Source organism: Vipera berus (assembly GCF_964194415.1).
Source record: "Vipera berus genome assembly, chromosome: 10".
Taxonomy (NCBI): domain Eukaryota; kingdom Metazoa; phylum Chordata; class Lepidosauria; order Squamata; family Viperidae; genus Vipera; species Vipera berus.
This window is the reverse complement of record NC_138213.1, coordinates 22,045,165-22,060,375: the sequence shown is the minus strand read 5'-3', so window position 1 is coordinate 22,060,375 and position 15,211 is coordinate 22,045,165. Positions and strand designations below refer to the sequence as shown.

Here is a 15,211-nt window from a genome sequence, read left to right as displayed (position 1 = left end):
AACATCTTTTTAAAATATTTTTCATTGAAAATGTTAATAACAGTAGTAAAAGACAATGTAAACTAAACTCAGAGAGAAAAAGAAGAGAATAAAAAGTGCAATAAAAAGGAAAATAGAAAGAGGAAGAAATAAGAAAAGGAAGAAAGAAATATTTAAAGAAGTAATTCCTAGTCTTCATCATAACAACATATCAGAGTCGGAAAGGGCCTTGTTGGTCTTCTAGTCCAACCCCTTGCTCAAGCAGGAGACCCTGACAAGTCTCTTCTTGAAAGCCTCCAGTGATGAAGCTCCCAAAACTTCTGGAGGGAAGCCGTTCCATTGGTTGATTGTTCTCACTGTCAGAAAATTTCTCCTTATTTCTAGGTTGAATCTCTCCTTGATCAGTTTCCATCTGTTATTCCTTGTCTGGCCTTCAGGTGCTTTTGGGAAATAGGTTGTCCCCCTCTTCTCTGTGACAACCCCTCAAATATTGGAATTGTAAGGACCTGCCCGAGCTGATCCTCTCACGTAAGCATGACTCTTGACTCCATAGGGTTAATCAAAAGAACTTTTAAAGAAAGTGGTTGCAGTAAAGACAGGTAGAATCTAACCGCCTCACGCAAAGCACAAAGCAATTCTTCCCATTCCAAAACCCAACCCCCCACCGGCAGCCAATACAGTGCCACAAGGTTATTTTGAGAGCACTGAGATACAGATGATAACAGGTCATCCTCAGGGTGCAGCGACCTGGGAGTCAGGCTGGAACCGGCTGAGGGGAAGTCCATCTCATCTCTGAAGATGATCCCCGTACCTAATTCCCGTTCAGTTACAGCAAAAATGAAAGTATGCAAAGAATGCTCCCACCCAGAGCCTCCTCCTCCCCCTCCAAAAGAATGGCAGGGCACCCAAAAGGGGACCTGACAGGAATACTGCTATCATATACCTTCCTGGTCTTTTTCTTCACTATACTAGCCATGCCCAGTTCTTGCTACCATTCTTCATGTTTTAGCCTCCAGCTCCCTAATCATCTTTGTTGCTCTTCTCTGCACTCCTTCTAGAGCAGGGATGTCAAACTGCTGGCCCACAGGCCAGACGCGTCATGGGGAAGCTGCACCCACCCCATTGCTGGCAATCGCAAAACTGTCCTGATAAGTTGTGCAACGTCACGTGATGTCGTGAGTTTGACATGTCTGTTCTACTGTATTAACATCTTTATTATAATGTGGGGATGCAGATGTGGTCTTACTAAGGCTTTATAGAGTGGTCTTGATTCAATCCCTCTGTTAATGCAGTTTAGGATTGCATTGACTTTTTTGGCTGCTGCCACACACTGCTGGCTCATGTTTTAAGTGATCGCCCACTAGGACTCCAAGATCTCCCTCACAGTTACTTGCTATTAAGCCAGGTTTCACCTAATCTGTACTTGTACCTTTGTCTTTTCCTGCCTAGGTGTAAACCTTGCTTTTCTCCACATTAAATATCATGTTGTTGGATAGGGTCCATTGTTCAAGTCTGTCAAGATCTTTTTGATCCTGAGCTTGTCTTCTGGGTTGTTGGCTATTCCTGCCAGCTTAGTATCATCTGCAAATTTGATGAGTTCCCCTTCTATTCCCTCATGTAAGCCATTGATGAAGATATTGAAGAATACTGGCCTAAGATGGAACCCCTTTTTTCCTAGGGAGATTTGGGGTATTTTTCTACATGTCACAGAAGCACTTGATGATGCTACTTTTTTAAGGACGATGCTTCTTTTCTGTCTGCCTGTTTTCTTCCAGGGAGAGTCTATGAAAACAATTGCTCACCTCCAGTGGGGCTGCATCAGAGTGGGTTGGGTTACACAGGGCTTTTGTACTAGGTTGTTTTTTTCTATAAGTGACATGTTTCCATCTGTCGTCTTCTTCTAAATGGTCTATTTTAGAAGTTGTTTGATCATTATTATGTTTAATTTGGGCATATTCTTGTTGCAAAGTTTGGGGTTTCTCATTTTGTAGATTGAGTTTAACAAATACAAACTTAGTAATTCTTCACCCCTTATAAGGTTTCACACAAGAATCTCTTCTCATAACTCATGTTAGAGATGTCTGATTGTCTTTAAACCATTGATCAGTGAGCAGTTCTCATTTTATTTTCTTTAACCCGGGGTCATCAGGATTAGGGGTCCTGCGAGGTGTGAGTTGGGCTGCAGTTTGTGGACCGGGGATAATTGCCTCATGAACTTCTTTGCGTTCACTTTTGTACTGTGGCAATCGGGAGAGCGCATCAGCTAGGAAGTTTTTTCTTCCTGGTATGTACTTTAGAGTAAAGTTGAAATGGCTGAAGTACTGTGCCCATCGTACTTGTTTTGGGGACAATTTTCAGGGAGTTTTTAGTGCCTCTAAATTTTTGTGATCTGTCCATACTTCAAAAGGCACCTTGCTCCCTTCTAAGTAGTGCCGCCAGTTTAATAGCCCCCACCTAATTGCGAAGGCCTCCTTCTCCCAGACTGTCCATCTCCTCTCGCTTTCAGTAAATTTCTTAGAGGTGTAAGCACAAGGTTGTAGGACCCTGCTTTTATTCTTTTGCAATAACACCACTCCGACTGCCACGTCACTGGCGTCTGCCTGAATTACAAAAGACTCCCCTGGGCAAGGGGGCTTTAGGACTGGTTCAGCCGCAAATAGTCTTTTTAAATTCTCAAAAGCTTTCTGACAACTCATAGTCCATGCTAGCGGCTGACCAGGTCATGGTTTTCCCCCTCCCTTGCCCATTTTGAGTAGTTCTGTAAGAGGTAGAGCAATCTCAGCAAAAGAGGGAATAAATTGACGGTAGAAGTTAGCAAACCCTAGGAAGCTCTGGAGCTGTTTGTGGGTTTTGGGGGGCTGCCATTCAATTATAGTTTTTACTTTGGCTGGGCCATTTCGATACCCTCATTGGAGATTCTATAGCCAAGATAATCTAATCGGGTTTGGTGAAATTCACATTTCAACAGTTTGACATAAAGTTTGGCATTCAGTAGTTTCTTTAACACTTCTCTGACCAGTTTTATGTGGTCGGTCATATTCGTGCTGTATATCAAGCTGTCATCAAGGTATAATAGGACCCCTTTATATAGGTGTTCATGTAGGACCTCATTGATCAACTGCATAAATACGGCGGGGGGGCCCTGAAGTCCAAATGGCATGACTTTGAATTGGTAGCTCCCCAAGGGGCAGTTGAAAGTTGTCTTCCACTCGTCCCCCTCCTTTATTCTTACCCGGTAATATGCTTCTCTCAGGTCTAACTTGGTGAAGACACTCCCCTTCGCCAGATGGGTTAGCAAATCTTTCAGGAGGGGGAGAGTGTATTTATTTTCCACACTCACAGCGTTTAGGCCTTTATAGTCCACGCAGAGACGTAAAGACCCATCTTTTTTCTCTTTGAACAACACAGGGGCTCCCACAGTAGACTTGGCCCATTCGATGAATCCCCCCTCCATTTCAAGGGGGTACATAGCGTACATTCTTGGTTGGGGGAGTTTGGCCCCTGGTAGCAATTCAATGGAACAATCATTGGGACGGTGAGGAGGCAAGGTATTGCATTCTTTCTCACTAAACACCTCCGTTAGGTCCTGGTACTCGCCGGGGATGAGCGGCTTGCCAGGAGGTCGTAAGGCAGCCATGTGCGCTTGCTCGTTGGGTGGGCTAAAATCCCCTGTAACATCTGTTGAATCAATGGGGGGATCGGGCCCTATGGGTAATCTCACAGTTCTCATTCCTTTTTCCCACCAGGTAAGCGGCTTCCATTTGTCTAGCCAGGCTAGTCCTGGGATCACAGTCTCAGACATCTTTGGAGCTACTAGGAAGCGAATAAACTCCCAGTGCTCGCCTATCTCCAGGTGTAAGGGCTCTGTTAATTGCATGACTAAAGTCCCTCCCATTAGGGAGCCTTCGGCTTGCTCGAACCTCACAGGTTTGGAGAGTGGCTTGCCCCATATGCCCAGTCTCAAGGCACATGACAGGCTAATGATGCATCGGGAGCAGCCGGTATCAAGTAGCACTTTCAGGTCTACTTGTGCCCCTGACTTAGGGATTATGAGTTTAGCAGGCAATAAAAAAGGTAGGATGGGTTGACTCACCATCGGGTCGTTCTCCCCTTCATCGTCGCTGTCAAAACTGGGTAAAGTTGGGGTGGGCCTGGTCGGTGGGCCAGTGTCCTCCTGGGTGGGGGACATAACCTGGGTAATGGGCTCCTGGATGGCCCAGTTGGACTTTTCTCTCAATGGCTGCTGTGCGGGTTTCTTCCTTGTTGTTGGATCTGGTCTACTCTGCTATTGCGGGTAAGGAACTGGGCAGTTCGCTGCTCGATGTCCCTGCTGTCCGCATTGAAAGCACTTGATTGGCGGACCTGTAGGTGGTCTAGGTCTTTCGGCAGTAGCAGACGTTGGGGGTTTTCGGGGTGGTGGTAGCCATCTGGATCCTGGTTTTGGTGCAGTTTCAGGTGGGGGAGGCTTTTTATAGCGGGCAAGCTGGACATCTAATTTCACCACTGCCTGGTACCATTCATGTAGCTGGTCGGGTACAGCTCTATAGATACATGCCTGAGAGAGGTGGTCATCTAGCCCTTCTCTAAAAAGATGAATCATTGATTGCTCAGGCCATCTCTCTATCCTTCCTGCCATCTTTCGAAACTCCCGCACATACTCTAGGGCAGGCCGGCCAGCTTGCTTTATCTTATGGATTTGTTCTTCCGCTTTGAGGGCAATGGATGGGTCCTCAAATCTTTCCCTCAGCCCCAGGAGGAAAAGGTGGGGGTCCTCCAATTCAGGGGCCTGCTCGTTATATAAATTGTTCAACCATTCAGATGCTTCTCCCTCTAGGTTGGATGCAATCACATCGACCATCGCACTCGGGTCCGGGTAAGAGTGACCCCAGCAATTCAAGTGAAAGCGTACTTGGTTGAGGAAAAAAGTCAGTTTCTCTGGGTCCCCATCGAAGGTTGCTCTGAAGGGTGGGCTCATCATTGCTTGCTGGGGCCCCCATTGCTGCTGGCTCCACCCTAGTTGTTGGTTCAACGGCTGCTGGGGCCCCCATTGCTGCTGTCCCCCCCTTGGTTGTTGGATCAACTGTTGCTGGGGGTCCCACTGCTGCTGGCCCCACCCTGGTTGTTGATTCACCAGCTGCCAAGGCCCCCACTGCTGTTGTTGTGTCTCCAGTGGCTGCTGGCCCCACTCTGGTTGCTGATTTAATGGCTGCCAGGGTCTTCAAAGTGCATTCCTACTCTTCCCTCCCACCAATTTTAAACTAAAACAATACACAAGTCTTAAAGCCATACACAAGTTTAACATATGAAATAGCTACTTCTTCATCTCATGTCAAGCAATAACATTCAATGTTAGCAGCATTGACAACAGGATGATTAAAACTACTTTCAGTGACATGGGTCAACAAGGTTTTACACCTAGGCAGGAAAAAACCAAGGTACAAGTACAGATTAGGTGAAACATGGCTCAAAAACAGTAACTGTGAGAGAGACCTTGGGGTCCTAGTGGACGATCACTTAAACATGAGCAGCAGCAGCCAAAAAAGCTAATACAATCCTTGATTGTATAAACAGAGGCATAGAATCAATATCACGTGAATTATTAGTACCACTTTATAAATCCTTAGTAAGACCTCACCTGGAATACTGCATCCAATTTACCACATTACATAAAAACTGTTGAGACTTTGGAAAGTGCAAAGAAGAGCAACTAAAATGATTAAGGGCCTGGAGACAAAAACATATGAAGAATGGTTGCAGGAATTGGGTATGGCTAGTTAGAGAAACCCCTTCATGGATTACTGCCTTGTCGTGGCGAAGGGGCTTGCGTAATTCAATGAAGCTATGAGCTATGCCGTGCAGGGCCACCCAAGACGGACAGGTCATAGCCGAGAGTTCTGACAAAACGTGATCCACTGGAGAAGGAAATGGCAACCCACTCCAGTATCTTTGCCATGAAAACCCTATGGACAGTACCAAAAGGCAAAACGATATGACGCTGGAAGATGAGCCCCTCAGGTCGGAAGGCGTCCAATATGCTACTGGGGAAGAGCAGAGGGCTAGTACTAGTAGCGCCAGAAAGAATGAAGCGACTGGGCCAAAGCCGAAAGGACGCTCAGCTGTGGATGTGTCTGGTGGTGAAAGGAAAGTCCGATGCTGTAAAGATTTTTTCTCCATAGGAACCTGGAATGTAAGATCCATGAATCAAGGCAAGCTGGACGTGGTCAAACAAGAGATGACAAGACTGAACATCGACATCTTAGGTATCAGCGAACTAAAATGGACAGGAATGGGTGAATTTAATTCAGATGACCATCAGGTATACTACTGCGGGCAAGAATCCCTCAGAAGAAATGGAGTAGCCTTCATAGTCAATAAAAGAGTAGGAAAAGCAATACTGGGATACAATCCTCAAAATGACAGAATGATCTCAGTTCGAATCCAAGGCAAACCATTCAATATCACAGTAGTCCAAGTCTATGCCCCAACCACCAGTGCTGAAGAGGATGAAATTGACCAGTTCTATGAAGCTCTACAGCACCTTATAGAACTAACACCAAAAAATGATGTTCTTATCATCATGGGGGATTGGAATGCTAAAGTAGGAAGCCAAAAGATAACTGGAATAACAGGCAAGTTTGGCCTTGGAATGCAAAATGAAGCAGGGCACAGGCTGATAGAATTCTGTCAAGAGAATACAATGGTCATAGCAAACACTCTTTTCCAACAACCCAAGAGACGGCTCTACACATGGACATCACCAGACGGTCAACACAGAAATCAGATTGACTATATGCTCTGCAGCCAAAGATGGAGAAGCTCTATACAGTCAATAAAAACAAGACCAGGAGCTGACTGTGGCTCAGACCATGAGCTTCTCCTTGCAAAGTTTAGGCTTAAACTGAAGAAAGTAGGGAAAAGCACTAGGCCACTGAGGTATGAATTAAATCATATCCCTGTTGAATATACAGTAGAGGTGACAAATAGATTTAAGGAATTAGATCTGATAGACAGAGTGCCTGAAGAACTATGGACAGAGGTTCGCGACATTGTACAACAGGTAGCAACCAAAACCATCCCAAAGAAAAAGAAATGCAAGAAAGCAAAATGGCTGTCTGAGGAAGCTTTGCAAATAGCTGAGAAAAGGAGGGAAGCGAAAGGCAAGGGAGAAAAAGAAAGATACGCCCAATTGAATGCAGAATTCCAGAGAATAGCTAGAAGAGATAAGAATGCCTTCTTAAATGAACAGTGCAAAGAAATAGAAGAAAACAATAGAATAGGGAGGACCAGAGATCTTTTCAAGAAAATTGGAGAGATGAAGGGAACGTTTCATGCAAAAATGGGCATGATAAAGGACCAAAATGGCAGGGACCTAACAGAGGCAGAAGAGATTAAGAAGAGGTGGCAAAATTACACAGAAGAACTATACAAGAATGAGCTTAATGTCCCTGATAATCACAATGAGGTGGTCACTGACCTCGAGCCAGACATCCTAGAATGTGAAGTGAAGTGGGCCTTAGAAAAGCTGAGCAACAACAAAGCTAGTGGAGGTGACAGTATTCCAGCTGAGCTATTCAAAATCTTAAAAGACAATGCAGTAAAAGTGCTACACTCAATTTGCCAGCAAATTTGGAAAACTCAACAGTGGCCACAGGATTGGAAAAGATCAGTTTACATTCCAATTCCAAAGAAAGGCAGTGCCAAAGAATGTTCAAACTATCGCACCATTGCACTCATTTCTCATGCTAGTAAAGTCATGCTTAAAATCCTACAAGCTAGACTTCAGCAGTATGTGGATCGAGAACTACCAGAAGTACAGGCCGGATTTCGAAGAGGCAGAGGAACTAGAGATCAAATTGCCAACATACGCTGGATCATGGAGAAAGCTAGGGAGTTCCAGAAAAACATCTACTTCTGCTTCATTGACTATGCTAAAGCCTTTGATTGTGTGGATCATAACAAACTGTGGCAAGTTCTTAAAGAGATGGGAGTACCAGACCATCTTATTTGTCTCTTGAGAAACCTATATGCAGGCCAAGAAGCAACAGTGAGAACTGGACACGGAACCACTGATTGGTTCAAAATTGGGAAAGGAGTCCGGCAAGGCTGTATACTGTCGCCCTGCCTATTTAACTTATATGCAGAGCACATCATGAGAAAGGCAGGGTTAGATGAATCAAAAGTTGGAATTAAGATTGCCGGAAGAAATATCAACAACCTAAGATACGCAGATGATACCACTCTAATGGCAGAAAGTGAAGAAGAACTAAAGAGCCTCTTGTTGCGGGTGAAGAAGGAGAGTGCAAAACTTGGGTTGAAACTTAACATTAAGAAAACCAAGATCATGGCATCCGGCCCTCTCAATTCCTGGCAAATAGATGGGGAAGAAATGGAGGTAGTGACAGATTTTATTTTCCTGGGCTCCAAGATCACTGCAGATGGGGACTGTAGCCAAGAAATTAAAAGACGCTTGCTCCTGGGGAGGAAAGCCATGGCAAATTTAGACAGCACACTAAAAAGCAGAGACATCACCCTGTCAACAAAAGTGCGTATAGTCAAGGCTATGGTCTTCCCAGTTGCAATGTATGGCAGTGAAAGTTGGACCATAAGAAAGGCTGAGCGCCAAAGAATTGAGGCCTTTGAACTATGGTGCTGGAGAAGACTCCTGCGAGTCCCTTGGACTACAAGGCGATCAAACCGGTCAGTCCTAGAGGAGATCAATCCTGACTGCTCTTTAGAAGGCCAGATCCTGAAATTGAAACTCAAATACTTTGGCCACCTGATGAGAAGGAAGGACTCACTGGAGAAGAGCCTAATGCTGGGAAAGATTGAGGGCAATAGAAGAAGGGGACGACAGAGAATGAGGTGGCTGGATGGAGTCACTGAAGCAGTAGGCGTGAGCTTAAATGGACTCCAGAAGATGGTAGAGGACAGGAAGGCCTGGAGGAACGTTGTCCATAGGGTCGCGATGGGTCGGACACGACTTCGCAGCTAACAACAACAAAGTTAGAGAAAAGAAGGACTAGGGGTGACATGATTCCAGTATTTGAAGGGCTGCCACAAAGAAGAGGGGTCAACTTATTTTTTATTTATTTATTTATTTAATTTAATTTAATTTCTATACCGCCCTTCTCCTGAAGGACTCAGGGCGGTGTACAGGGCAATAAAAATACAATAAAAATACAATATACAAAAGTTAAAAATAAGATTAAATAGAGCTAGCCCATTACAATAAATAATTAAAAATACTAAATAAAATACCCCAAACCCATTAGACCAGGCCAGCTTGTTCAAATAGGTACGTTTTCAGATCATGGCGGAAAGAGCGAAGGTCAGGAGCCATCCGGAGCTCGACCGGTAATTGATTCCAAAGGGCTGGCGCGCCCACAGAGAATGCTCTCCCCCTGGGGGCCGCCAGCCGGCACTCTCTGACCGGCGGCACCCTGAGGAGGCCCTCTCTGTGGGAGCGCACAGGACGAAGGGAAGTAGACGCCGGCAGCAGGTGCTCCCGTAAGTAATCCAGACCCATGCCATTTAGGGCTTTATAGGTAATCACCAGCACCTTGAATCTCATCCGGAGGGCAACTGGAAGCCAATGCAGCTCGCGGAGTAGAGGTGTTACATGGGAGTATTGGGAGACCCCCATCACAACTAGCGCGGCCGCATTCTGCACCAGTTGAAGCCTCCGAGTGGTACTCAAGGGCAGCCCCATGTACAGAGCATTGCAGTAGTCTATACGAGAGGTCACGAGTGCATGAGTGACTGTACACAGGGCATCCTGGTCCAGATAGGGTCGCAACTGGCGCACCAGGCGAACCTGGGCAAAAGCCCCCCTGGTCACAGCTCCTATATGATCTTCCAAATTTAGCTGTGAATCCAGGAGGGCACCCAAGTTGCAAGCCCTATCTACGGGGGGTAATAAGTCACCCCCCCATGGTTAAAGATGGAATAGTCTGAAATTCCTGAGATGCTGGCACGCACAACCACTCAGTCTTGTCAGGATTGAGCCGAAGCCTGTTCCTCCCCATCCAGACCCGAACCGCCTCCAGGCAACAGGACATCACATCGAGGGCATCACTGGGGTGGTTTGGGGTAGAGATGAAGAACCCCAACACCACGAATGCTCTCACCCAGTGGCTTCATATAGATGTTGAACAGGAGAGGCGAGAGGACCAACCCCTGGGGAACTCCACAAACGAGAGGCCTCAAGGCCGACCTCTGCCCTCCTGCCAGCACCGACTGCGAACGTCCCAAGAGGTAGGAGGAGAACCACTGGAGAACAGTGCCCCCCACTCCCAACCCCCTGAGACGCCGCAGTAAGATACCATGGTCGATGGTATCGAAAGCCGCTGAGAGGTCTAATAGGACTAGGACAGAGGAACAAAGCACTAGAAGCCTCTTCATGGACTACTGCCTTGTCGTGGCAAAGGGGCTTGCGTAATTCAATGAAGCTATGAGCTATGCCATGCAGGACCACTCAAGACGGACAGGTCATAGCAGAGTTCTGACAAAACATGATCCACTGGAGGAGTAATACCTCCCTAAAAAACCTTGGTCCAGCTGGCCCAGCTGGTAGCACCTCGTAAGGGCCCCTTTCCAGGGTTACAGGAGAAGACAGTCAATGGTTTTGAAGGCGGAAGAGGGCTCTATGCCCCAATGGCAGATAAAAGAGCAGAACCATCTTCTAAGAGAACGGAAACTCTGATTTCAAACCTCCACTGCCTTGTGGCTATATCTACTACTGGAAAAGGCTTCAGGAGTCAACCTCGAAGTAAAATCCAGAGATGGAGTCACAGAAGCAGTTCATGACTGTGCACAATCACGTTCTGGTAACTCCTGCAACGCAGCTGAAACTAATCGTATCGGCCTCGCCATTCCATTGGACTATTTCAGTAATGTGGAGAGGGGGGGATCTGCTGCTTGGGTAACAGTCTATCCTCCATATTAAGCTACCCAGGCCTCGTGCTCTGGAGAGGACACTACAGCTTTGCATACAGTATTGAAACAACATGGGAAGTGGCAATTACCGGTTATAAGTGCTTGATTGGCATAGAATGTGATGCCAGGGGCCACTTTCGATGGTGGGAGAGGTCATTGCACCTCACTGGCCAGCTACCGCCTGCCAGTAAGGTGCTGCCCTGCCACGGTCTGTTAACCTCACAGGGTGCATGAGGTTTAGGGTCAAAGCCGACAAGCAGATCAATAATTCTGCACCATGCAACAAACATAAGAAAATTTTACCCCTAAAGTTGGGCACTTGGAATGTTCGGACAATGACCCCCGGCCTTTCTGACAATTTGCAAGAAATAGATGACGTACGTAAAACAGCTGTCATCGACATGGAGCTGAGCAGACTGCAGATGGATGTTGTTGCCCTTCAAGAGACAAGGCTGTCAGATTCGGGATCTGTTAAGGAGAAAAACTTCTCATTCTTTTGGCAGGGAAAACCATTGAATGAGACTAGGGAACATGGGGTTGGCTTTGCGGCCAGAAACACCCTACTAGGATTCATTACTCCACCTGCTGCAGAAGTGAAAGAATTCTGTCCCTGCAGCTACACTCATCAACAGGGCTGGTTACTCTTATTAGCACATATGCACTGACATTATCATCTTCAGTAGAATCCAAAGACAAATTCTATGATGATCTGGCTGCTGCTATCAAGAAAATCCCTGAGAAAGAACCACTGTTTATCCTTGGCGAGTTTAATGCCAGAGTTGGAGCCGATTATAGTTCTTGGCCCACTTGTTTAGGAGAGTTTGGCATCGGGAAGAACGAAAATGGCCAACGCCTACTGGAGTTTTGCTGCTACTACGGTTTTTGTGTTAGCAATACATTCTTTAAAACAAAGCTTCAACACATAGTCTCTTGAAGACATCCAAGATCAAAGCATTGGCACCAGCTCGACTTGATTCTTACCAGGCGCCCCAACCTTCCCAGTATTACAATCACACACAGCTACCAGGGCGCTGTTTGCGATATAGACCACCCCTTGGTGTGCAGCAAAATAAAACTGAAAACAAAGAGATTGCATCACTTGAAGAAGGAAGGAAGACCACGAATTGACATCAGCAAGACCTGCAATCAGGGCAAAGTGGAGGAATTTGCACAAGCACTCAAGGAAACTCTCCCAGGCCCAGCTGAAGCAAATGCATCTGAACAATGGGAATATTTCAAGAATGCTGCTTATAACACCGCCAGTATTTGGTAAAGAGATCAGAAAGACAGCAGATTGGTTTGAAGCCCATTCGGAGGAGCTGACGCCAGCCATCGAGCAAAAAAGGAGAACTCTTAATTGTATATAAAGCCTGTTCCAGTGAGCACAACCTACAGGTTCTGCGAGCTGCTCGTAGCAAAGTCAAACAGACCCCCAGGAGATGTGTTAACAACTATTGGCTGCAGCTTTGCTCTCGGATCTAGATAGCAGCTGACACAGGCAACATCAAGGGGATGTATGATGGCATCAAGCAGGCCTTAGGTCCAACACAGAAGAAATCTGCCCCTCTGAAGTCTGCTACAGGTAAGGTTATCCAGGACCGAGCACAGCAGATGGCACGCTGGGTGCAGCATTACTCTGAGTTATATTCCAGAGAAAATGGGGTAACTGAAGAATCATTAAATAATATTGAGTGCCTGCCTGTCTTGGAGGAGCTTGACAGTGAACCAACTTTAGAAGAACTAAACGCGGCCCTGGATTCCCTTGCCTCCGTCAAGGCACCCAGGAAAGATAACATCCCTGCCAAAATTCTGAAGTGCTGCAAACAGAACATCCCCACCGAAGTGCATGAAATCTTCTGTCTTTGTTGGAGGGAAGGTGGAGTACCACAGGACATGAAGGATGCAAATATCGTCACACTGTATAAGAACAAAGGTGACAGGGGTGACTGTAACAACTACCGGGGCATCTCTCTTCTCAGTGTTGTAGGGAAGCTGCTTGCCCGTGTCATACTGAAGAGGCTCCAGGTGCTTGCAGAGAGAGTCTACCCAGAATCACAATGTGGATTCCAAGCCAACAGGTCCACTACTGACATGGTATTTTCCCTTAGACAGTTGCAGGAGAAATGCAGGGAATAAAGACAGCCACTTTTCGTAGCCTTCATAGATCTTACGAAGGCTTTTGACTTGGTTAGTACGGACGACCTTTATAAAATTCTCCACAATATTGGATGTCCACCTCAGCTCCTCAACACCATCAGGTCCTTTCACGAGGAAATGAAGGGCACTGTAGTTTTTGATGGCTTAACATCAGATTCCTTTGACATTCAAAGTGGAGTGAAGCAGGGCTGCGTCCTTGTGCCAACTTTATTCGGGATCTTTTTTGCTGTCATGCTGAAACACGCTTTTGGAACTGCAACAGAGGGTATTTATCTCCGGATCAGATCAGACAGAAAACTCTTTACTCTCTCTAGACTGAGAGCAAAGTTCAAAGTCCAGCTGAAATGCCTACAGGATTTCCTCTTAGCTAACGATGCTGCCGTTACTGCTCACTCTGCCGAAGACCTTCAACAACTTATGGACTATTTTAGCAAGGCCTGCCAAGACTTTGGACTAACAATCAGCCTGAAAAAAACACAAGTCATGGGTCAGGACATGGATTCACCTCCCTGTATTACAATCTCTGCACAAGAACTGGAAGTCATCCATGACTTTGTGTACTTCGGCTCAACCATCTCCGACACTCTCTCTTTAGATACTGAGCTGAATAAATGTATTGGTAAAGCGGCCACATTTTCCAGACTTACAAAGAGAGTATGGCTTAATAAGAAGCTGACAGAACATACAAAGATAGAGCCTGCGTCCTGAACACACTCTTGTACTGCAGTGAGTCTTGGACCCTTGACGCACAGCAGGAGAGAAAGTTAAACACCTTTCATACGTGCTGTCTCTGATGTATTCTTGGCATCACCTGGCATGACAAATTTAATTTAATTTAATTTAATAATTTGATTTCTATACCGCCCTTCTCCCGAAGGACTCAGGGCGGTGAACAGGGCAATACACAATAAAAATATTATACAAAAATTAAAAAGCCATTAAACATTATGCCCTTAAAATTAATACATATTACAATTAAAACTATTTATAAAAACCCAACCCCATCCCGTCAGACCAGGCCAGCTTGTTCGAAAAAGAAAGTTTTGAGATCGCGCCGGAAGGAGCGAAGGTCGGGGGCCATCCGGAGCTCAACCGGTAAGCTGTTCCAAAGGTCTGGCGCGCCCACAGAGAACGCTCTCCCCCTGGGGGTCACCAATCGGCATTCTTTGATCGGTGGCACCCTGAGGAGGCCCTCTCTGTGGGAGCGCACTGGACGGAGGGAAGTTGACGCCGGCCACAGGTGTTGCCGTAGGTAATCCGGACCCATGCCATGAAGGGCTTTGTAAGTCATCACTAACACCTTGAACCTCACCCGGAGAGCAACCGGTAGCCAATGCAGCTCGCGGAGCAAAGGTGTAACATGGGAGTATCGGGAAACTCCCAAGACAACTCGCGCGGCTGCATTCTGCACCAGCTGGAGTCTCCGGGTGGACCTCAAGGGCAGCCCCATGTAGAGAGCATTACAGTAGTCTAGACGAGAGGTCACGAGCGCATGAGTGACTGTGCGCAAGGCATCCCGGTCTAGATAGGGCCGCAACTGGCGCACCAGGCGAACCTGGGCAAAGGCCCCCCTAGTCACAGCTCCAATATGCTCTTCCAAAGAGAGCTGTGAATCTAGAAGGACCCCCAAGTTGCGGGCCCTATCTACGGGGGGTAATAGCTCACCCCCCATGGCCAATGATGGGATAATCGGAATTTCCCGGGATGCCGGCACGAACAGCCACTCAGTCTTGTCAGGGTTGAGTCGAAGCCTGTTCCTCCCCATCCAGACCCGGACCGCCTCCAGGCAACGGGACATCACGTCGAGGGCATCGCTGGGGTGGTTTGGGGTAGAAATAAAAAGTTGGGTATCATCAGCATATTGGTGATACCCAACTCCAAAACCACGAATGATCTCACCCAGCAGCTTCATATAGATGTTGAACAGGAGAGGCGAGAGAACCGATCCCTGAGGAACTCCACAAATGAGAGGTCTCAAGGTCTCTGCCCCCCTGCCAACACCGACTGCGAACGTCCCAGAAGGTAAGAGGAGAACCACTGGAGAACTGTGCCTCCCACTCCTAACCCTCTGAGACGCCGCAGCAGGATACCATGGTCGATGGTATCAAAAGCCGCTGAGAGGTCTAAAAGGACTAGGACA

General features: G+C 46.7%; 1 protein-coding gene across 1 annotated transcript in view; it reads right to left on the bottom strand.

Annotated features, from left to right (window-relative positions):
- Window positions 1–15,211, bottom strand: part of HYDIN (HYDIN axonemal central pair apparatus protein) — a 350,217-nt gene that overhangs the window by 194,225 nt on the left and 140,781 nt on the right. The gene's annotated exons all lie outside the window — the stretch shown is intronic.